General features: G+C 37.9%; 1 protein-coding gene and 52 non-coding genes across 53 annotated transcripts in view; all 53 read right to left on the bottom strand.

Annotated features, from left to right (window-relative positions):
* LOC148075843 (protein sel-1 homolog 3) overlaps positions 1-17,151 on the bottom strand; it is a 67,569-nt gene that overhangs the window by 25,916 nt on the left and 24,502 nt on the right. The gene's annotated exons all lie outside the window — the stretch shown is intronic.
* Positions 118-203, bottom strand: trnar-ucu (transfer RNA arginine (anticodon UCU)). Its single transcript is given in 2 exon segments — positions 118-153; positions 167-203. It is a non-coding gene; the product is annotated as a tRNA-Arg (tRNA).
* trnar-ucu (transfer RNA arginine (anticodon UCU)) lies at positions 246-331 on the bottom strand. The gene is given in 2 exon segments: positions 246-281; positions 295-331. It is a non-coding gene; the product is annotated as a tRNA-Arg (tRNA).
* On the bottom strand, positions 542-627 carry trnar-ucu (transfer RNA arginine (anticodon UCU)). The gene is given in 2 exon segments: positions 542-577; positions 591-627. It is a non-coding gene; the product is annotated as a tRNA-Arg (tRNA).
* trnar-ucu (transfer RNA arginine (anticodon UCU)) lies at positions 795-880 on the bottom strand. Its single transcript is given in 2 exon segments — positions 795-830; positions 844-880. It is a non-coding gene; the product is annotated as a tRNA-Arg (tRNA).
* Positions 1,380-1,465, bottom strand: trnar-ucu (transfer RNA arginine (anticodon UCU)). The gene is given in 2 exon segments: positions 1,380-1,415; positions 1,429-1,465. It is a non-coding gene; the product is annotated as a tRNA-Arg (tRNA).
* On the bottom strand, positions 1,686-1,771 carry trnar-ucu (transfer RNA arginine (anticodon UCU)). Its single transcript is given in 2 exon segments — positions 1,686-1,721; positions 1,735-1,771. It is a non-coding gene; the product is annotated as a tRNA-Arg (tRNA).
* On the bottom strand, positions 1,971-2,056 carry trnar-ucu (transfer RNA arginine (anticodon UCU)). The gene is given in 2 exon segments: positions 1,971-2,006; positions 2,020-2,056. It is a non-coding gene; the product is annotated as a tRNA-Arg (tRNA).
* On the bottom strand, positions 2,267-2,352 carry trnar-ucu (transfer RNA arginine (anticodon UCU)). Its single transcript is given in 2 exon segments — positions 2,267-2,302; positions 2,316-2,352. It is a non-coding gene; the product is annotated as a tRNA-Arg (tRNA).
* trnar-ucu (transfer RNA arginine (anticodon UCU)) lies at positions 2,853-2,938 on the bottom strand. The gene is given in 2 exon segments: positions 2,853-2,887; positions 2,902-2,938. It is a non-coding gene; the product is annotated as a tRNA-Arg (tRNA).
* Positions 3,157-3,242, bottom strand: trnar-ucu (transfer RNA arginine (anticodon UCU)). Its single transcript is given in 2 exon segments — positions 3,157-3,192; positions 3,206-3,242. It is a non-coding gene; the product is annotated as a tRNA-Arg (tRNA).
* Positions 3,463-3,548, bottom strand: trnar-ucu (transfer RNA arginine (anticodon UCU)). The gene is given in 2 exon segments: positions 3,463-3,498; positions 3,512-3,548. It is a non-coding gene; the product is annotated as a tRNA-Arg (tRNA).
* trnar-ucu (transfer RNA arginine (anticodon UCU)) lies at positions 3,763-3,848 on the bottom strand. The gene is given in 2 exon segments: positions 3,763-3,798; positions 3,812-3,848. It is a non-coding gene; the product is annotated as a tRNA-Arg (tRNA).
* Positions 4,355-4,440, bottom strand: trnar-ucu (transfer RNA arginine (anticodon UCU)). Its single transcript is given in 2 exon segments — positions 4,355-4,390; positions 4,404-4,440. It is a non-coding gene; the product is annotated as a tRNA-Arg (tRNA).
* Positions 4,483-4,568, bottom strand: trnar-ucu (transfer RNA arginine (anticodon UCU)). The gene is given in 2 exon segments: positions 4,483-4,518; positions 4,532-4,568. It is a non-coding gene; the product is annotated as a tRNA-Arg (tRNA).
* On the bottom strand, positions 4,779-4,864 carry trnar-ucu (transfer RNA arginine (anticodon UCU)). Its single transcript is given in 2 exon segments — positions 4,779-4,814; positions 4,828-4,864. It is a non-coding gene; the product is annotated as a tRNA-Arg (tRNA).
* Positions 5,032-5,117, bottom strand: trnar-ucu (transfer RNA arginine (anticodon UCU)). Its single transcript is given in 2 exon segments — positions 5,032-5,067; positions 5,081-5,117. It is a non-coding gene; the product is annotated as a tRNA-Arg (tRNA).
* Positions 5,617-5,702, bottom strand: trnar-ucu (transfer RNA arginine (anticodon UCU)). The gene is given in 2 exon segments: positions 5,617-5,652; positions 5,666-5,702. It is a non-coding gene; the product is annotated as a tRNA-Arg (tRNA).
* Positions 5,923-6,008, bottom strand: trnar-ucu (transfer RNA arginine (anticodon UCU)). The gene is given in 2 exon segments: positions 5,923-5,958; positions 5,972-6,008. It is a non-coding gene; the product is annotated as a tRNA-Arg (tRNA).
* trnar-ucu (transfer RNA arginine (anticodon UCU)) lies at positions 6,219-6,304 on the bottom strand. The gene is given in 2 exon segments: positions 6,219-6,254; positions 6,268-6,304. It is a non-coding gene; the product is annotated as a tRNA-Arg (tRNA).
* trnar-ucu (transfer RNA arginine (anticodon UCU)) lies at positions 6,515-6,600 on the bottom strand. Its single transcript is given in 2 exon segments — positions 6,515-6,550; positions 6,564-6,600. It is a non-coding gene; the product is annotated as a tRNA-Arg (tRNA).
* Positions 6,821-6,906, bottom strand: trnar-ucu (transfer RNA arginine (anticodon UCU)). The gene is given in 2 exon segments: positions 6,821-6,856; positions 6,870-6,906. It is a non-coding gene; the product is annotated as a tRNA-Arg (tRNA).
* On the bottom strand, positions 7,121-7,206 carry trnar-ucu (transfer RNA arginine (anticodon UCU)). Its single transcript is given in 2 exon segments — positions 7,121-7,156; positions 7,170-7,206. It is a non-coding gene; the product is annotated as a tRNA-Arg (tRNA).
* Positions 7,407-7,492, bottom strand: trnar-ucu (transfer RNA arginine (anticodon UCU)). Its single transcript is given in 2 exon segments — positions 7,407-7,441; positions 7,456-7,492. It is a non-coding gene; the product is annotated as a tRNA-Arg (tRNA).
* Positions 7,711-7,796, bottom strand: trnar-ucu (transfer RNA arginine (anticodon UCU)). The gene is given in 2 exon segments: positions 7,711-7,746; positions 7,760-7,796. It is a non-coding gene; the product is annotated as a tRNA-Arg (tRNA).
* trnar-ucu (transfer RNA arginine (anticodon UCU)) lies at positions 8,007-8,092 on the bottom strand. The gene is given in 2 exon segments: positions 8,007-8,042; positions 8,056-8,092. It is a non-coding gene; the product is annotated as a tRNA-Arg (tRNA).
* Positions 8,313-8,398, bottom strand: trnar-ucu (transfer RNA arginine (anticodon UCU)). The gene is given in 2 exon segments: positions 8,313-8,348; positions 8,362-8,398. It is a non-coding gene; the product is annotated as a tRNA-Arg (tRNA).
* trnar-ucu (transfer RNA arginine (anticodon UCU)) lies at positions 8,904-8,989 on the bottom strand. Its single transcript is given in 2 exon segments — positions 8,904-8,939; positions 8,953-8,989. It is a non-coding gene; the product is annotated as a tRNA-Arg (tRNA).
* trnar-ucu (transfer RNA arginine (anticodon UCU)) lies at positions 9,032-9,117 on the bottom strand. The gene is given in 2 exon segments: positions 9,032-9,067; positions 9,081-9,117. It is a non-coding gene; the product is annotated as a tRNA-Arg (tRNA).
* Positions 9,328-9,413, bottom strand: trnar-ucu (transfer RNA arginine (anticodon UCU)). Its single transcript is given in 2 exon segments — positions 9,328-9,363; positions 9,377-9,413. It is a non-coding gene; the product is annotated as a tRNA-Arg (tRNA).
* On the bottom strand, positions 9,581-9,666 carry trnar-ucu (transfer RNA arginine (anticodon UCU)). Its single transcript is given in 2 exon segments — positions 9,581-9,616; positions 9,630-9,666. It is a non-coding gene; the product is annotated as a tRNA-Arg (tRNA).
* On the bottom strand, positions 10,166-10,251 carry trnar-ucu (transfer RNA arginine (anticodon UCU)). The gene is given in 2 exon segments: positions 10,166-10,201; positions 10,215-10,251. It is a non-coding gene; the product is annotated as a tRNA-Arg (tRNA).
* trnar-ucu (transfer RNA arginine (anticodon UCU)) lies at positions 10,472-10,557 on the bottom strand. The gene is given in 2 exon segments: positions 10,472-10,507; positions 10,521-10,557. It is a non-coding gene; the product is annotated as a tRNA-Arg (tRNA).
* trnar-ucu (transfer RNA arginine (anticodon UCU)) lies at positions 10,768-10,853 on the bottom strand. Its single transcript is given in 2 exon segments — positions 10,768-10,803; positions 10,817-10,853. It is a non-coding gene; the product is annotated as a tRNA-Arg (tRNA).
* trnar-ucu (transfer RNA arginine (anticodon UCU)) lies at positions 11,064-11,149 on the bottom strand. The gene is given in 2 exon segments: positions 11,064-11,099; positions 11,113-11,149. It is a non-coding gene; the product is annotated as a tRNA-Arg (tRNA).
* Positions 11,370-11,455, bottom strand: trnar-ucu (transfer RNA arginine (anticodon UCU)). Its single transcript is given in 2 exon segments — positions 11,370-11,405; positions 11,419-11,455. It is a non-coding gene; the product is annotated as a tRNA-Arg (tRNA).
* trnar-ucu (transfer RNA arginine (anticodon UCU)) lies at positions 11,656-11,741 on the bottom strand. Its single transcript is given in 2 exon segments — positions 11,656-11,691; positions 11,705-11,741. It is a non-coding gene; the product is annotated as a tRNA-Arg (tRNA).
* On the bottom strand, positions 11,945-12,030 carry trnar-ucu (transfer RNA arginine (anticodon UCU)). Its single transcript is given in 2 exon segments — positions 11,945-11,979; positions 11,994-12,030. It is a non-coding gene; the product is annotated as a tRNA-Arg (tRNA).
* trnar-ucu (transfer RNA arginine (anticodon UCU)) lies at positions 12,249-12,334 on the bottom strand. Its single transcript is given in 2 exon segments — positions 12,249-12,284; positions 12,298-12,334. It is a non-coding gene; the product is annotated as a tRNA-Arg (tRNA).
* Positions 12,545-12,630, bottom strand: trnar-ucu (transfer RNA arginine (anticodon UCU)). The gene is given in 2 exon segments: positions 12,545-12,580; positions 12,594-12,630. It is a non-coding gene; the product is annotated as a tRNA-Arg (tRNA).
* On the bottom strand, positions 12,851-12,936 carry trnar-ucu (transfer RNA arginine (anticodon UCU)). The gene is given in 2 exon segments: positions 12,851-12,886; positions 12,900-12,936. It is a non-coding gene; the product is annotated as a tRNA-Arg (tRNA).
* trnar-ucu (transfer RNA arginine (anticodon UCU)) lies at positions 13,151-13,236 on the bottom strand. The gene is given in 2 exon segments: positions 13,151-13,186; positions 13,200-13,236. It is a non-coding gene; the product is annotated as a tRNA-Arg (tRNA).
* Positions 13,743-13,828, bottom strand: trnar-ucu (transfer RNA arginine (anticodon UCU)). The gene is given in 2 exon segments: positions 13,743-13,778; positions 13,792-13,828. It is a non-coding gene; the product is annotated as a tRNA-Arg (tRNA).
* Positions 13,871-13,956, bottom strand: trnar-ucu (transfer RNA arginine (anticodon UCU)). Its single transcript is given in 2 exon segments — positions 13,871-13,906; positions 13,920-13,956. It is a non-coding gene; the product is annotated as a tRNA-Arg (tRNA).
* Positions 14,167-14,252, bottom strand: trnar-ucu (transfer RNA arginine (anticodon UCU)). The gene is given in 2 exon segments: positions 14,167-14,202; positions 14,216-14,252. It is a non-coding gene; the product is annotated as a tRNA-Arg (tRNA).
* trnar-ucu (transfer RNA arginine (anticodon UCU)) lies at positions 14,463-14,548 on the bottom strand. The gene is given in 2 exon segments: positions 14,463-14,498; positions 14,512-14,548. It is a non-coding gene; the product is annotated as a tRNA-Arg (tRNA).
* trnar-ucu (transfer RNA arginine (anticodon UCU)) lies at positions 15,058-15,143 on the bottom strand. The gene is given in 2 exon segments: positions 15,058-15,093; positions 15,107-15,143. It is a non-coding gene; the product is annotated as a tRNA-Arg (tRNA).
* Positions 15,353-15,438, bottom strand: trnar-ucu (transfer RNA arginine (anticodon UCU)). The gene is given in 2 exon segments: positions 15,353-15,388; positions 15,402-15,438. It is a non-coding gene; the product is annotated as a tRNA-Arg (tRNA).
* Positions 15,481-15,566, bottom strand: trnar-ucu (transfer RNA arginine (anticodon UCU)). The gene is given in 2 exon segments: positions 15,481-15,516; positions 15,530-15,566. It is a non-coding gene; the product is annotated as a tRNA-Arg (tRNA).
* Positions 15,777-15,862, bottom strand: trnar-ucu (transfer RNA arginine (anticodon UCU)). The gene is given in 2 exon segments: positions 15,777-15,812; positions 15,826-15,862. It is a non-coding gene; the product is annotated as a tRNA-Arg (tRNA).
* Positions 16,073-16,158, bottom strand: trnar-ucu (transfer RNA arginine (anticodon UCU)). The gene is given in 2 exon segments: positions 16,073-16,108; positions 16,122-16,158. It is a non-coding gene; the product is annotated as a tRNA-Arg (tRNA).
* On the bottom strand, positions 16,668-16,753 carry trnar-ucu (transfer RNA arginine (anticodon UCU)). The gene is given in 2 exon segments: positions 16,668-16,703; positions 16,717-16,753. It is a non-coding gene; the product is annotated as a tRNA-Arg (tRNA).
* Positions 16,953-17,038, bottom strand: trnar-ucu (transfer RNA arginine (anticodon UCU)). Its single transcript is given in 2 exon segments — positions 16,953-16,988; positions 17,002-17,038. It is a non-coding gene; the product is annotated as a tRNA-Arg (tRNA).

The following is a 17,151-nucleotide window of genomic DNA, read 5'->3' as shown; positions in this document are numbered from 1 at the left end:
AATTTGTATGATTGTCTCTTAAATTGAAAGGCAATAACAGCCAAACTGGTTTAGTAAGACATAAACCAATAGTCTTAGTCTTTGTGTGAAATTGCTGTGCATCATATTGCAGAAGTTCGACTCTGGTGGGACTCGAACCCACAACCTTTGAATAACTGCTCAAGCCTAGAAGTCCAACGCACTATCCATTGCGCCACAGAGCCATGAAATTGCTGTGCATTATTTTGCATCATATTGCATAAGTTCGACTCTGGTGGGACTCGAACCCACAACCTTTGAATAACTGTTCAAGCCTAGAAGTCCAACGCGCTATCCATTGCGCCACAGAGCCATGGAATTATGAGAAACTAAAGTTTTTAAATTCCTAATATTGAGCCACGGTACATTCAATTTGAATGATATATTTCTACAAGTTCTGGTGGGAATTTGTATGATTGTCTCTTACATTGAGAGGCAAATACAGTCAAACTGGTTTAGTAAGACATAAACCAATAGTCTTTAGTATTTGTGTGAAATTGCTGTGCATTATATTGCATAAGTTCAACTCTGGTGGGACTTGAACCCACAACCTTTGAATAACTGCTCAAACCTAGAAGTCCAACGCGCTATCCATTGCGCCACAGAGCCATAGAAACTAAAGTTTTTAAATTCCCAATATTGAGCAACAGTACATTCAATTTGAATGATATATTTCTAAAAGTTCTGGTGGGAATTTGTATGATTGTCACTTAAATTGACAGGCAATCAGACTTTAGTCTTTGTGTGAAATTGCTGTCCATTATATTGCATAAGTTCGACTCTGGTGGGACTCGAACCCACAACCTTTGAATAACTGCTCAAGCCTAGAAGTCCAACGCGCTATCCATTGCGCCACAGAGCCATGGAATCAAGAGAAACTAAAGTTTTTAAATTCCTAATATTGAGCCACGGTACATTCAATTTGAATGCTATATTTCCACAAGTTCTGGTGGAAATTTGTATGATTGTCTCTTAAATTGAGAGGCAATCACAGTCAAACTGGTTTGGTAAGATATAAACCAATAGTCTTTATGTGAAATTGCTGTGCATCATATTGCATAAGTTCGACTCTGGTGGGACTCGAACCAACAACCTTTGAATAACTGCTCAAACCTAGAAGTCCAACGCTCTATCCATTGCGCCACAGAGCCATGGAATCAAGAGAAACTAAAGTTTTTAAATTCCTAATATTGAGCAACAGTACATTCAATTTGAATGATATATTTCTACAAGTTCTGGTGGGAATTTGTATGATTGTCTCTTAAATTGACAGGCAATCACAGTCAAACTGGTTTGGTAAGACATAAACCAATAGTCTTTAGTCTTTGTGTGAAATTGCTGTGCATCATATTGCAGAAGTTCGACTCTGGTGGGACTCGAACCCACAACCTTTGAATAACTGCTCAAGCCTAGAAGTCCAACGCGCTATCCATTGCGCCACAGAGCCATGGAATCAAGAGAAACTAAAGTTTTTAAATTCTTAATATTGAGACACGGTACATTCACCTTGAATGCTATATTTCTACAAGTTCTGGTGGGAATTTGTATGATTGTCTCTTAAATTGAGAGGCAATCACAGTCAAACTGGTTTGGTAAGATATAAACCAATAGTCTTTAGTCTTTGTGTGAAATTGCTGTGCATTATTTTGCATCATATTGCATAAGTTCGACTCTGGTGGGACTTGAACCCACAACCTTTGAATAACTGCTCAAGCCTAGAAGTCCAATGTGCTATCCATTGCGCCACAGAGCCATGGAATCAAGAGAAACTAAAGTTTTTAAATTCCTAATATTGAGCCACGGTACATTCAATTTGAATGATATATTTCTACAAGTTCTGGTGGGAATTGAAAGGCAATCACAGTCAAACTGGTTTAGTAAGACATAAACCAATAGTCTTTAGTCTTTGTGTGAAATTGCTGTGCATTATTTTGCATCATATTACATAAGTTCGACTCTGGTGGGACTCGAACCCACAACCTTTGAATAACTGCTCAAACCTAGAAGTCCAACACGCTATCCATTGCGCCACAGAGCCATAGAATCAAGAGAAACTAAAGTTTTTAAATTCCCAATATTGAGCAACAGTACATTCAATTTGAATGATATATTTCTACAAGTTCTGGTGGGAATTTGTATGATTGTCTCTTAAATTGACAGGCAATCACAGTCAAACTGGTTTGGTAAGACATAAACCAATAGTCTTTAGTCTTTGTATGAAATTGCTGTCCATTATATTGCATAAGTTCGACTCTGGTGGGACTCGAACCCACAACCTTTGAATAACTGCTCAAGCCTAGAAGTCCAACGCGCTATCCATTGCGCCACAGAGCCATGGAATCAAGAGAAACGAAAGTTTTTAAATTCCTAATATTGAGCCACAGTACATTCAATTTGAATGCTATATTTCTACAAGTTATGGTGGAAATTTGTATGATTGTCTCTTAAATTGAGAGGCAAATACAGTCAAACTGGTTTGGTAAGACATAAACCAATAGTCTTTAGTCTTTGTATGAAATTGCTGTGCATTATATGGCATAAGTTCGACTCTGGTGGGACTCGAACGCACAACCTTTGAATAACTGCTCAAGCCTAGAAGTCCAACGCGGTATCCATTGCGCCATAGAATCAAGAGAAACTAGAGAAACTAAAGTTTTTTAATTCCTAATATTGAGCAACAGTACATTCAACTTGAATGATATATTTCTACAAGTTCTGGTGGGAATTTGTATGATTGTCTCTTAAATTGAGAGGCAATCACAGTCAAACTGGTTTGGTAGGATATAAACCAGTAGTCTTTATGTGAAATTGCTGTGCATCATATTGCATAAGTTTGACTCTGGTGGGACTCGAACCCACAACCTTGGAATAAGTGTTCAAGCCTAGAAGTCCAACGCGCTATCCATTGCGCCACAGAGCCATGGAATCAAGAGAAACTAAAGTTTTTTAATTGCTAATATTGATCCACTGTACATTCACCTTGAATGCTATATTTCTACAAGTTCTGGTGGGAATTTGTATGATTGTCTCTTAAATTGAGAGGCAATCACAGTCAAACTGGTTTGGTAAGATATAAACCAATAGTCTTTAGTCTTTGTGAAATTGCTGTGCATTATTTTGCATCATATTGCATAAGTTCGACACTGGTGGGACTTGAACCCACAACCTTTGAATAACTGCTCAAGCCTAGAAGTCCAATGCGCTATCCATTGCGCCACAGAGCCATGGAATCAAGAGAAACTAAAGTTTTTAAATTCCTAATATTGAGCCACAGTACATTCAATTTGAATGATATATTTCTACAAGTTCTGGTGGGAATTTGTATGATTGTCTCTTAAATTGAAAGGCAATCACAGTCAAACTGGTTTGGTAAGACATAAACCAATAGTCTTCATTCTTTGTGTGAAATTGCTGTGCATTATTTTGCATCATATTGCATAAGTTTGACTCTGGTGGGACTCGAACCCACACCCTTTGAATAACTGCTCAAACCTAGAAGTCCAACGCGCTATCCATTGCGCCACAGAGCCATGGAATCAAGAGAAACTAAAGTTTTTTAATTGCTAATATTGATCCACTGTACATTAACCTTGAATGCTATATTTCTACAAGTTCTGGTGGGAATTTGTATGATTGTCTCTTAAATTGACAGGCAATCACAGTCAAACTGGAAGACATAAGCCAATAGTCTTTAGTCTTTGTGCGAAATTGCTGTGCATTATTTTGCATCATATTGCATAAGTTCGACTCTGGTGGGACTCGAACCCACAACCTTTGAATAACTGCTCAAGCCTAGAAGTCCAACGCGCTATCCATTGCGCCACAGAGCCATGGAATCAAGAGAAACTAAAGTTTTTAAATTCCTAATATTGAGCAACGGTACATTCAATTTGAATGATATATTTCTACAAGTTCTGGTGGGAATTTGTATGATTGTCTCTTAAATTGAGAGGAAATCACAGTCAAACTGGTTAGGTAAGATATAAACCAATAGTCTGTGTGAAATTCCTGTGCATTATTTTGCATCATATTGCATAAGTTCGACTCTGGTTGGACTCGAACCCACAACCTTTGAATAACTGCTCAAGCCTAGAATTCCAACGCGCTATCCATTGCGCCACAGAGCCATGGAATCAAGAGAAACCAAAGTTTTTCAATTCCTAATATTGAGCCACGGTACATTCAATTTGAATGATATATTTCTACAAGTTCTGGTGGGAATTTGTATGATTGTCTCTTACATTGAGAGGCAAATACAGTCAAACTGGTTTAGTAAGACATAAACCAATAGTCTTAGTCTTTGTGTGAAATTGCTGTGCATCATATTGCAGAAGTTCGACTCTGGTGGGACTCGAACCCACAACCTTTGAATAACTGCTCAAGCCTAGAAGTCCAACGCACTATCCATTGCGCCACAGAGCCATGAAATTGCTGTGCATTATTTTGCATCATATTGCATAAGTTCGACTCTGGTGGGACTCGAACCCACAACCTTTGAATAACTGTTCAAGCCTAGAAGTCCAACGCGCTATCCATTGCGCCACAGAGCCATGGAATTATGAGAAACTAAAGTTTTTAAATTCCTAATATTGAGCCACGGTACATTCAATTTGAATGATATATTTCTACAAGTTCTGGTGGGAATTTGTATGATTGTCTCTTACATTGAGAGGCAAATACAGTCAAACTGGTTTAGTAAGACATAAACCAATAGTCTTTAGTATTTGTGTGAAATTGCTTTGCATTATATTGCATAAGTTCAACTCTGGTGGGACTTGAACCCACAACCTTTGAATAACTGCTCAAACCTAGAAGTCCAACGCGCTATCCATTGCGCCACAGAGCCATAGAAACTAAAGTTTTTAAATTCCCAATATTGAGCAACAGTACATTCAATTTGAATGATATATTTCTAAAAGTTCTGGTGGGAATTTGTATGATTGTCACTTAAATTGACAGGCAATCAGACTTTAGTCTTTGTGTGAAATTGCTGTCCATTATATTGCATAAGTTCGACTCTGGTGGGACTCGAACCCACAACCTTTGAATAACTGCTCAAGCCTAGAAGTCCAACGCGCTATCCATTGCGCCACAGAGCCATGGAATCAAGAGAAACTAAAGTTTTTAAATTCCTAATATTGAGCCACGGTACATTCAATTTGAATGCTATATTTCCACAAGTTCTGGTGGAAATTTGTATGATTGTCTCTTAAATTGAGAGGCAATCACAGTCAAACTGGTTTGGTAAGATATAAACCAATAGTCTTTATGTGAAATTGCTGTGCATCATATTGCATAAGTTCGACTCTGGTGGGACTCGAACCAACAACCTTTGAATAACTGCTCAAACCTAGAAGTCCAACGCTCTATCCATTGCGCCACAGAGCCATGGAATCAAGAGAAACTAAAGTTTTTAAATTCCTAATATTGAGCAACAGGACATTCAATTTGAATGATATATTTCTACAAGTTCTGGTGGGAATTTGTATGATTGTCTCTTAAATTGACAGGCAATCACAGTCAAACTGGTTTGGTAAGACATAAACCAATAGTCTTTAGTCTTTGTGTGAAATTGCTGTGCATCATATTGCAGAAGTTCGACTCTGGTGGGACTCGAACCCACAACCTTTGAATAACTGCTCAAGCCTAGAAGTCCAACGCGCTATCCATTGCGCCACAGAGCCATGGAATCAAGAGAAACTAAAGTTTTTAAATTCTTAATATTGAGACACGGTACATTCACCTTGAATGCTATATTTCTACAAGTTCTGGTGGGAATTTGTATGATTGTCTCTTAAATTGAGAGGCAATCACAGTCAAACTGGTTTGGTAAGATATAAACCAATAGTCTTTAGTCTTTGTGTGAAATTGCTGTGCATTATTTTGCATCATATTGCATAAGTTCGACTCTGGTGGGACTTGAACCCACAACCTTTGAATAACTGCTCAAGCCTAGAAGTCCAATGCGCTATCCATTGCGCCACAGAGCCATGGAATCAAGAGAAACTAAAGTTTTTAAATTCCTAATATTGAGCCACAGTACATTCAATTTGAATGATATATTTCTACAAGTTCTGGTGGGAATTTGTATGATTGTCTCTTACATTGAGAGGCAAATACAGTCAAACTGGTTTGGTAAGACATAAACCAATAGTCTTTAGTATTTGTGTGAAATTGCTGTGCATTATATTGCATAAGTTCGACTCTGGTGGGACTTGAACCCACAACCTTTGAATAACTGCTCAAACCTAGAAGTCCAACGCGCTATCCATTGCGCCACAGAGCCATGGAATCAAGAGAAACCAAAGTTTTTCAATTCCTAATATTGAGCAACAGTACATTCAATTTGAATGATATATTTCTACAAGTTCTGGTGGGAATTTGTATGATTGTCTCTTAAATTGAAAGGCAATAACAGTCAAACTGGTTTAGTAAGACATAAACCAATAGTCTTTAGTCTTTGTGTGAAATTGCTGTGCATCATATTGCAGAAGTTCGACTCTGGTGGGACTCGAACCCACAACCTTTGAATAACTGCTCAAGCCTAGAAGTCCAACGCGCTATCCATTGCGCCACAGAGCCATGGAATCAAGATAAACTAAAGTTTTTAAATTCTTAATATTAAGACACGGTACATTCAATTTGAATGCTATATATCTACAAGTTCTGGTGGGAATTTGTATGATTGTCTCTTAAATTGAAAGGCAATCACAGTCAAACTGGTTTGGTAAGACATAAACCAATAGTCTTCATTCTTTGTGTGAAATTGCTGTGCATTATTTTGCATCATATTGCATAAGTTTGACTCTGGTGGGACTCGAACCCACACCCTTTGAATAACTGCTCAAACCTAGAAGTCCAACGCGCTATCCATCGCGCCACAGAGCCATGGAATCAAGAGAAACTAAAGTTTTTTAATTGCTAATATTGATCCACTGTACATTCACCTTGAATGCTATATTTCTACAAGTTCTGGTGGGAATTTGTATGATTGTCTCTTAAATTGACAGGCAATCACAGTCAAACTGGAAGACATAAGCCAATAGTCTTTAGTCTTTGTGCGAAATTGCTGTGCATTATTTTGCATCATATTGCATAAGTTCGACTCTGGTGGGACTCGAACCCACAACCTTTGAATAACTGCTCAAGCCTAGAAGTCCAACGCGCTATCCATTGCGCCACAGAGCCATGGAATCAAGAGAAACTAAAGTTTTTAAATTCCTAATATTGAGCAACGGTACATTCAATTTGAATGATATATTTCTACAAGTTCTGGTGGGAATTTGTATGATTGTCTCTTAAATTGAGAGGCAATCACAGTCAAACTGGTTTGGTAGGATATAAATGTGTCTTTATGTGAAATTGCTGTGCATCATATTGCATAAGTTCGACTCTGGTGGGACTCGAACCCACAACCTTGGAATAAGTGTTCAAGCCTAGAAGTCCAACGCGCTATCCATTGCGCCACAGAGCCATGGAATCAAGACAAACTAAAGTTTTTAAATTCGTAATATTGAGCAACAGTACATTCAATTTGAATGATATATTTCTACAAGTTCTAGTAGGAATTTGTATGATTGTCTCTTAAATTGAGAGGCAATCACAGTCAAACTGGTTTGGTAAGATATAAACCAATAGTCTTTAGTCTTTGTGAAATTGCTGTGCATTATTTTGCATCATATTGCATAAGCTCGACACTGGTGGGACTTGAACCCACAACCTTTGAATAACTGCTCAAGCCTAGAAGTCCAATGCGCTATCCATTGCGCCACAGAGCCATGGAATCAAGAGAAACTAAAGTTTTTAAATTCCGAATATTGAGCCACAGTACATTCAATTTGAATGATATATTTCTACAAGTTCTGGTGGGAATTTGTATGATTGTCTCTTACATTGAGAGGCAAATACAGTCAAACTGGTTTAGTAAGACATAAACCAATAGTCTTTAGTATTTGTGTGAAATTGCTGTGCATTATATTGCATAAGTTCGACTCTGGTGGGACTTGAACCCACAACCTTTGAATAACTGCTCAAACCTAGAAGTCCAACGCGCTATCCATTGCGCCACAGAGCCATGGAATCAAGAGAAACCAAAGTTTTTCAACTCCTAATATTGAGCAACAGTACATTCAATTTGAATGATATATTTCTACAAGTTCTGGTGGGAATTTGTATGATTGTCTCTTAAATTGAAAGGCAATCACAGTCAAACTGTTTTGGTAAGACATAAACCAATAGTCTTCATTCTTTGTGTGAAATTGCTGTGCATTATTTTGCATCATATTGCATAAGTTTGACTCTGGTGGGACTCGAACCCACACCCTTTGAATAACTGCTCAAGCCTAGAAGTCCAACGCGCTATCCATTGCGCCACAGAGCCATGGAATCAAGAGAAACTAAAGTTTTTAAATTCCTAATATTGAGCAACGGTACATTCAATTTGAATGATATATTTCTACAAGTTCTGGTGGGAATTTGTATGATTGTCTCTTAAATTGAGAGGAAATCACAGTCAAACTGGTTTGGTAAGATATAAACCAATAGTCTGTGTGAAATTCCTGTGCATTATTTTGCATCATATTGCATAAGTTCGACTCTGGTTGGACTCGAACCCACAACCTTTGAATAACTGCTCAAGCCTAGAATTCCAACGCGCTATCCATTGCGCCACAGAGCCATGGAATCAAGAGAAACCAAAGTTTTTCAATTCCTAATATTGAGCAACAGTACATTCAATTTGAATTTATATTTCTACAAGTTCTGGTGGGAATTTGTATGATTGTCTCTTAAATTGAAAGGCAATAACAGCCAAACTGGTTTAGTAAGACATAAACCAATAGTCTTAGTCTTTGTGTGAAATTGCTGTGCATCATATTGCAGAAGTTCGACTCTGGTGGGACTCGAACCCACAACCTTTGAATAACTGCTCAAGCCTAGAAGTCCAACGCACTATCCATTGCGCCACAGAGCCATGAAATTGCTGTGCATTATTTTGCATCATATTGCATAAGTTCGACTCTGGTGGGACTCGAACCCACAACCTTTGAATAACTGTTCAAGCCTAGAAGTCCAACGCGCTATCCATTGCGCCACAGAGCCATGGAATTATGAGAAACTAAAGTTTTTAAATTCCTAATATTGAGCCACGGTACATTCAATTTGAATGATATATTTCTACAAGTTCTGGTGGGAATTTGTATGATTGTCTCTTACATTGAGAGGCAAATACAGTCAAACTGGTTTAGTAAGACATAAACCAATAGTCTTTAGTATTTGTGTGAAATTGCTGTGCATTATATTGCATAAGTTCAACTCTGGTGGGACTTGAACCCACAACCTTTGAATAACTGCTCAAACCTAGAAGTCCAACGCGCTATCCATTGCGCCACAGAGCCATAGAAACTAAAGTTTTTAAATTCCCAATATTGAGCAACAGTACATTCAATTTGAATGATATATTTCTAAAAGTTCTGGTGGGAATTTGTATGATTGTCACTTAAATTGACAGGCAATCAGACTTTAGTCTTTGTGTGAAATTGCTGTCCATTATATTGCATAAGTTCGACTCTGGTGGGACTCGAACCCACAACCTTTGAATAACTGCTCAAGCCTAGAAGTCCAACGCGCTATCCATTGTGCCACAGAGCCATGGAATCAAGAGAAACTAAAGTTTTTAAATTCCTAATATTGAGCCACGGTACATTCAATTTGAATGCTATATTTCCACAAGTTCTGGTGGAAATTTGTATGATTGTCTCTTAAATTGAGAGGCAATCACAGTCAAACTGGTTTGGTAAGATATAAACCAATAGTCTTTATGTGAAATTGCTGTGCATCATATTGCATAAGTTCGACTCTGGTGGGACTCGAACCAACAACCTTTGAATAACTGCTCAAACCTAGAAGTCCAACGCTCTATCCATTGCGCCACAGAGCCATGGAATCAAAAGAAACTAAAGTTTTTAAATTCCTAATATTGAGCAACAGTACATTCAATTTGAATGATATATTTCTACAAGTTCTGGTGGGAATTTGTATGATTGTCTCTTAAATTGACAGGCAATCACAGTCAAACTGGTTTGGTAAGACATAAACCAATAGTCTTTAGTCTTTGTGTGAAATTGCTGTGCATCATATTGCAGAAGTTCGACTCTGGTGGGACTCGAACCCACAACCTTTGAATAACTGCTCAAGCCTAGAAGTCCAACGCGCTATCCATTGCGCCACAGAGCCATGGAATCAAGAGAAACTAAAGTTTTTAAATTCTTAATATTGAGACACGGTACATTCACCTTGAATGCTATATTTCTACAAGTTCTGGTGGGAATTTGTATGATTGTCTCTTAAATTGAGAGGCAATCACAGTCAAACTGGTTTGGTAAGATATAAACCAATAGTCTTTAGTCTTTGTGTGAAATTGCTGTGCATTATTTTGCATCATATTGCATAAGTTCGACTCTGGTGGGACTTGAACCCACAACCTTTGAATAACTGCTCAAGCCTAGAAGTCCAATGCGCTATCCATTGCGCCACAGAGCCATGGAATCAAGAGAAACTAAAGTTTTTAAATTCCTAATATTGAGCCACAGCACATTCAATTTGAATGATATATTTCTACAAGTTCTGGTGGGAATTTGTATGATTGTCTCTTACATTGAGAGGCAAATACAGTCAAACTGGTTTAGTAAGACATAAACCAATAGTCTTTAGTATTTGTGTGAAATTGCTGTGCATTATATTGCATAAGTTCGACTCTGGTGGGACTTGAACCCACAACCTTTGAATAACTGCTCAAACCTAGAAGTCCAACGCGCTATCCATTGCGCCACAGAGCCATGGAATCAAGAGAAACCAAAGTTTTTCAATTCCTAATATTGAGCAACAGTACATTCAATTTGAATGATATATTTCTACAAGTTCTGGTGGGAATTTGTATGATTGTCTCTTAAATTGAAAGGCAATAACAGTCAAACTGGTTTAGTAAGACATAAACCAATAGTCTTTAGTCTTTGTGTGAAATTGCTGTGCATCATATTGCAGAAGTTCGACTCTGGTGGGACTCGAACCCACAACCTTTGAATAACTGCTCAAGCCTAGAAGTCCAACGCGCTATCCATTGCGCCACAGAGCCATGGAATCAAGATAAACTAAAGTTTTTAAATTCTTAATATTAAGACACGGTACATTCAATTTGAATGCTATATATCTACAAGTTCTGGTGGGAATTTGTATGATTGTCTCTTAAATTGAAAGGCAATCACAGTCAAACTGGTTTGGTAAGACATAAACCAATAGTCTTCATTCTTTGTGTGAAATTGCTGTGCATTATTTTGCATCATATTGCATAAGTTTGACTCTGGTGGGACTCGAACCCACACCCTTTGAATAACTGCTCAAACCTAGAAGTCCAACGCGCTATCCATTGCGCCACAGAGCCATGGAATCAAGAGAAACTAAAGTTTTTTAATTGCTAATATTGATCCACTGTACATTCACCTTGAATGCTATATTTCTACAAGTTCTGGTGGGAATTTGTATGATTGTCTCTTAAATTGACAGGCAATCACAGTCAAACTGGAAGACATAAGTCTTTGTGCGAAATTGCTGTGCATTATTTTGCATCATATTGCATAAGTTCGACTCTGGTGGGACTCGAACCCACAACCTTTGAATAACTGCTCAAGCCTAGAAGTCCAACGCGCTATCCATTGCGCCACAGAGCCATGGAATCAAGAGAAACTAAAGTTTTTAAATTCCTAATATTGAGCAACGGTACATTCAATTTGAATGATATATTTCTACAAGTTCTGGTGGGAATTTGTATGATTGTCTCTTAAATTGAGAGGCAATCACAGTCAAACTGGTTTGGTAGGATATAAACCAGTAGTCTTTATGTGAAATTGCTGTGCATCATATTGCATAAGTTCGACTCTGGTGGGACTCGAACCCACAACCTTGGAATAAGTGTTCAAGCCTAGAAGTCCAACGCGCTATCCATTGCGCCACAGAGCCATGGAATCAAGAGAAACTAAAGTTTTTAAATTCGTAATATTGAGCAACAGTACATTCAATTTGAATGATATATTTCTACAAGTTCTGGTAGGAATTTGTATGATTGTCTCTTAAATTGAGAGGCAATCACAGTCAAACTGGTTTGGTAAGATATAAACCAATAGTCTTTAGTCTTTGTGAAATTGCTGTGCATTATTTTGCATCATATTGCATAAGTTCGACACTGGTGGGACTTGAACCCACAACCTTTGAATAACTGCTCAAGCCTAGAAGTCCAATGCGCAATCCATTGCGCCACAGAGCCATGGAATCAAGAGAAACTAAAGTTTTTATATTCCGAATATTGAGCCACAGTACATTCAATTTGAATGATATATTTCTACAAGTTCTGGTGGGAATTTGTATGATTGTCTCTTACATTGAGAGGCAAATACAGTCAAACTGGTTTAGTAAGACATAAACCAATAGTCTTTAGTATTTGTGTGAAATTGCTGTGCATTATATTGCATAAGTTCGACTCTGGTGGGACTTGAACCCACAACCTTTGAATAACTGCTCAAACCTAGAAGTCCAACGCGCTATCCATTGCGCCACAGAGCCATGGAATCAAGAGAAACCAAAGTTTTTCAACTCCTAATATTGAGCAACAGTACATTCAATTTGAATGATATATTTCTACAAGTTCTGGTGGGAATTTGTATGATTGTCTCTTAAATTGAAAGGCAATCACAGTCAAACTGGTTTGGTAAGACATAAACCAATAGTCTTCATTCTTTGTGTGAAATTGCTGTGCATTATTTTGCATCATATTGCATAAGTTTGACTCTGGTGGGACTCGAACCCACACCCTTTGAATAACTGCTCAAACCTAGAAGTCCAACGCGCTATCCATTGCGCCACAGAGCCATGGAATCAAGAGAAACTAAAGTTTTTTAATTGCTAATATTGATCCACTGTACATTCACCTTGAATGCTATATTTCTACAAGTTCTGGTGGGAATTTGTATGATTGTCTCTTAAATTGACAGGCAATCACAGTCAAACTGGAAGACATAAGCCAATAGTCTTTAGTCTTTGTGCGAAATTGCTGTGCATTATTTTGCATCATATTGCATAAGTTCGACTCTGGTGGGACTCGAACCCACAACCTTTGAATAACTGCTCAAGCCTAGAAGTCCAACGCGCTATCCATTGCGCCACAGAGCCATGGAAACAAGAGAAACTAAAGTTTTTAAATTCCTAATATTGAGCAACGGTACATTCAATTTGAATGATATATTTCTACAAGTTCTGGTGGGAATTTGTATGATTGTCTCTTAAATTGAGAGGAAATCACAGTCAAACTGGTTTGGTAAGATATAAACCAATAGTCTGTGTGAAATTCCTGTGCATTATTTTGCATCATATTGCATAAGTTCGACTCTGGTTGGACTCGAACCCACAACCTTTGAATAACTGCTCAAGCCTAGAATTCCAACACGCTATCCATTGCGCCACAGAGCCATGGAATCAAGAGAAACCAAAGTTTTTCAATTCCTAATATTGAGCAACAGTACATTCAATTTGAATGATATATTTCTACAAGTTCTGGTGGGAATTTGTATGATTGTCTCTTAAATTGAAAGGCAATAACAGTCAAACTGGTTTAGTAAGACATAAACCAATAGTCTTAGTCTTTGTGTGAAATTGCTGTGCATCATATTGCAGAAGTTCGACTCTGGTGGGACTCGAACCCACAACCTTTGAATAACTGCTCAAGCCTAGAAGTCCAACGCACTATCCATTGCGCCACAGAGCCATGAAATTGCTGTGCATTATTTTGCATCATATTGCATAAGTTCGACTCTGGTGGGACTCGAACCCACAACCTTTGAATAACTGTTCAAGCCTAGAAGTCCAACGCGCTATCCATTGCGCCACAGAGCCATGGAATTATGAGAAACTAAAGTTTTTAAATTCCTAATATTGAGCCACGGTACATTCAATTTGAATGATATATTTCTACAAGTTCTGGTGGGAATTTGTATGATTGTCTCTTACATTGAGAGGCAAATACAGTCAAACTGGTTTAGTAAGACATAAACCAATAGTCTTTAGTATTTGTGTGAAATTGCTGTGCATTATATTGCATAAGTTCGACTCTGGTGGGACTCGAACCCACAACCTTTGAATAACTGCTCAAACCTAGAAGTCCAACGCGCTATCCATTGCGCCACAGAGCCATAGAATCAAGAGAAACTAAAGTTTTTAAATTCCCAATATTGAGCAACAGTACATTCAATTTGAATGATATATTTCTAAAAGTTCTGGTGGGAATTTGTATGATTGTCACTTAAATTGACAGGCAATCACAGTCAAACTGGTTTGGTAAGACACAAACCAATAGTCTTTAGTCTTTGTGTGAAATTGCTGTCCATTATATTGCATAAGTTCGACTCTGGTGGGACTCGAACCCACAACCTTTGAATAACTGCTCAAGCCTAGAAGTCCAACACGCTATCCATTGCGCCACAGAGCCATGGAATCAAGAGAAACTAAAGTTTTTAAATTCCTAATATTGAGCCACGGTACATTCAATTTGAATACTATATTTCCACAAGTTCTGGTGGAAATTTGTATGATTGTCTCTTAAATTGAGAGGCAATCACAGTCAAACTGGTTTGGTAAGATATAAACCAATAGTCTTTATGTGAAATTGCTGTGCATCATATTGCATAAGTTCGACTCTGGTGGGACTCGAACCAACAACCTTTGAATAACTGCTCAAACCTAGAAGTCCAACGCTCTATCCATTGCGCCACAGAGCCATGGAATCAAGAGAAACTAAAGTTTTTAAATTCCTAATATTGAGCAACAGTACATTCAATTTGAATGATATATTTCTACAAGTTCTGGTGGGAATTTGTATGATTGTCTCTTAAATTGACAGGCAATCACAGTCAAACAGGTTTGGTAAGACATAAACCAATAGTCTTTAGTCTTTGTGTGAAATTGCTGTGCATTATATTGCATCATATTGCATAAGTTCGACTCTGGTGGGACTCGAACCCACAACCTTTGAATAACTGTTCAAGCCTAGAAGTCCAACGCGCTATCCATTGCGCCACAGAGCCATGGAATTAAGAGAAACTAAAGTTTTTAAATTCCTAATATTGAGCCACGGTACATTCAATTTGAATGATATATTTCTACAAGTTCTGGTGGGAATTTGTATGATTGTCTCTTAAATTGAAAGGCAATAACAGTCAAACTGGTTTAGTAAGACATAAACCAATAGTCTTAGTCTTTGTGTGAAATTGCTGTGCATCATATTGCAGAAGTTCGACTCTGGTGGGACTCGAACCCACAACCTTTGAATAACTGCTCAAGCCTAGAAGTCCAACGCACTATCCATTGCGCCACAGAGCCATGAAATTGCTGTGCATTATTTTGCATCATATTGCATAAGTTCGACTCTGGTGGGACTCGAACCCACAACCTTTGAATAACTGTTCAAGCCTAGAAGTCCAACGCGCTATCCATTGCGCCACAGAGCCATGGAATTATGAGAAACTAAAGTTTTTAAATTCCTAATATTGAGCCACGGTACATTCAATTTGAATGATATATTTCTACAAGTTCTGGTGGGAATTTGTATGATTGTCTCTTACATTGAGAGGCAAATACAGTCAAACTGGTTTAGTAAGACATAAACCAATAGTCTTTAGTATTTGTGTGAAATTGCTGTGCATTATATTGCATAAGTTCGACTCTGGTGGGACTCGAACCCACAACCTTTGAATAACTGCTCAAACCTAGAAGTCCAACGCGCTATCCATTGCGCCACAGAGCCATAGAATCAAGAGAAACTAAAGTTTTTAAATTCCCAATATTGAGCAACAGTACATTCAATTTGAATGATATATTTCTAAAAGTTCTGGTGGGAATTTGTATGATTGTCACTTAAATTGACAGGCAATCACAGTCAAACTGGTTTGGTAAGACATAAACCAATAGTCTTTAGTCTTTGTGTGAAATTGCTGTCCATTATATTGCATAAGTTCGACTCTGGTGGGACTCGAACCCACAACCTTTGAATAACTGCTCAAGCCTAGAAGTCCAACACGCTATCCATTGCGCCACAGAGCCATGGAATCAAGAGAAACTAAAGTTTTTAAATTCCTAATATTGAGCCACGGTACATTCAATTTGAATACTATATTTCCACAAGTTCTGGTGGAAATTTGTATGATTGTCTCTTAAATTGAGAGGCAATCACAGTCAAACTGGTTTGGTAAGATATAAACCAATAGTCTTTATGTGAAATTGCTGTGCATCATATTGCATAAGTTCGACTCTGGTGGGACTCGAACCAACAACCTTTGAATAACTGCTCAAACCTAGAAGTCCAACGCTCTATCCATTGCGCCACAGAGCCATGGAATCAAGAGAAACTAAAGTTTTTAAATTCCTAATATTGAGCAACAGTACATTCAATTTGAATGATATATTTCTACAAGTTCTGGTGGGAATTTGTATGATTGTCTCTTAAATTGACAGGCAATCACAGTCAAACAGGTTTGGTAAGACATAAACCAATAGTCTTTAGTCTTTGTGTGAAATTGCTGTGCATTATATTGCATCATATTGCATAAGTTCGACTCTGGTGGGACTCGAACCCACAACCTTTGAATAACTGTTCAAGCCTAGAAGTCCAACGCGCTATCCATTGCGCCACAGAGCCATGGAATTAAGAGAAACTAAAGTTTTTAAATTCCTAATATTGAGCCACGGTACATTCAATTTGAATGATATATTTCTACAAGTTCTGGTGGGAATTGAAAGGCAATCACAGTCAAACTGGTTTAGTAAGACATAAACCAATAGTCTTTAGTCTTTGTGTGAAATTGCTGTGCATTATTTTGCATCATATTGCATAAGTTCGACTCTGGTGGGACTCGAACCCACAACCTTTGAATAACTGCTCAAACCTAGAAGTCCAACACGCTATCCATTGCGCCACAGAGCCATAGAATCAAGAGAAACTAAAGTTTTTAAATTCCTAATATTGAGCAACAGTACATTCAATTTGAATGATATATTTCTACAAGTTCTGGTGGGAATTTGTATGATTGTCTCTTA

The sequence above is a fragment of the Callionymus lyra genome, chromosome 7 (genome assembly GCF_982586985.1).
Source record: "Callionymus lyra chromosome 7, fCalLyr1.hap1.1, whole genome shotgun sequence".
In the NCBI taxonomy this organism is placed as follows: domain Eukaryota; kingdom Metazoa; phylum Chordata; class Actinopteri; order Syngnathiformes; family Callionymidae; genus Callionymus; species Callionymus lyra.
This window is presented reverse-complemented; position numbering and strand designations above follow the sequence as displayed.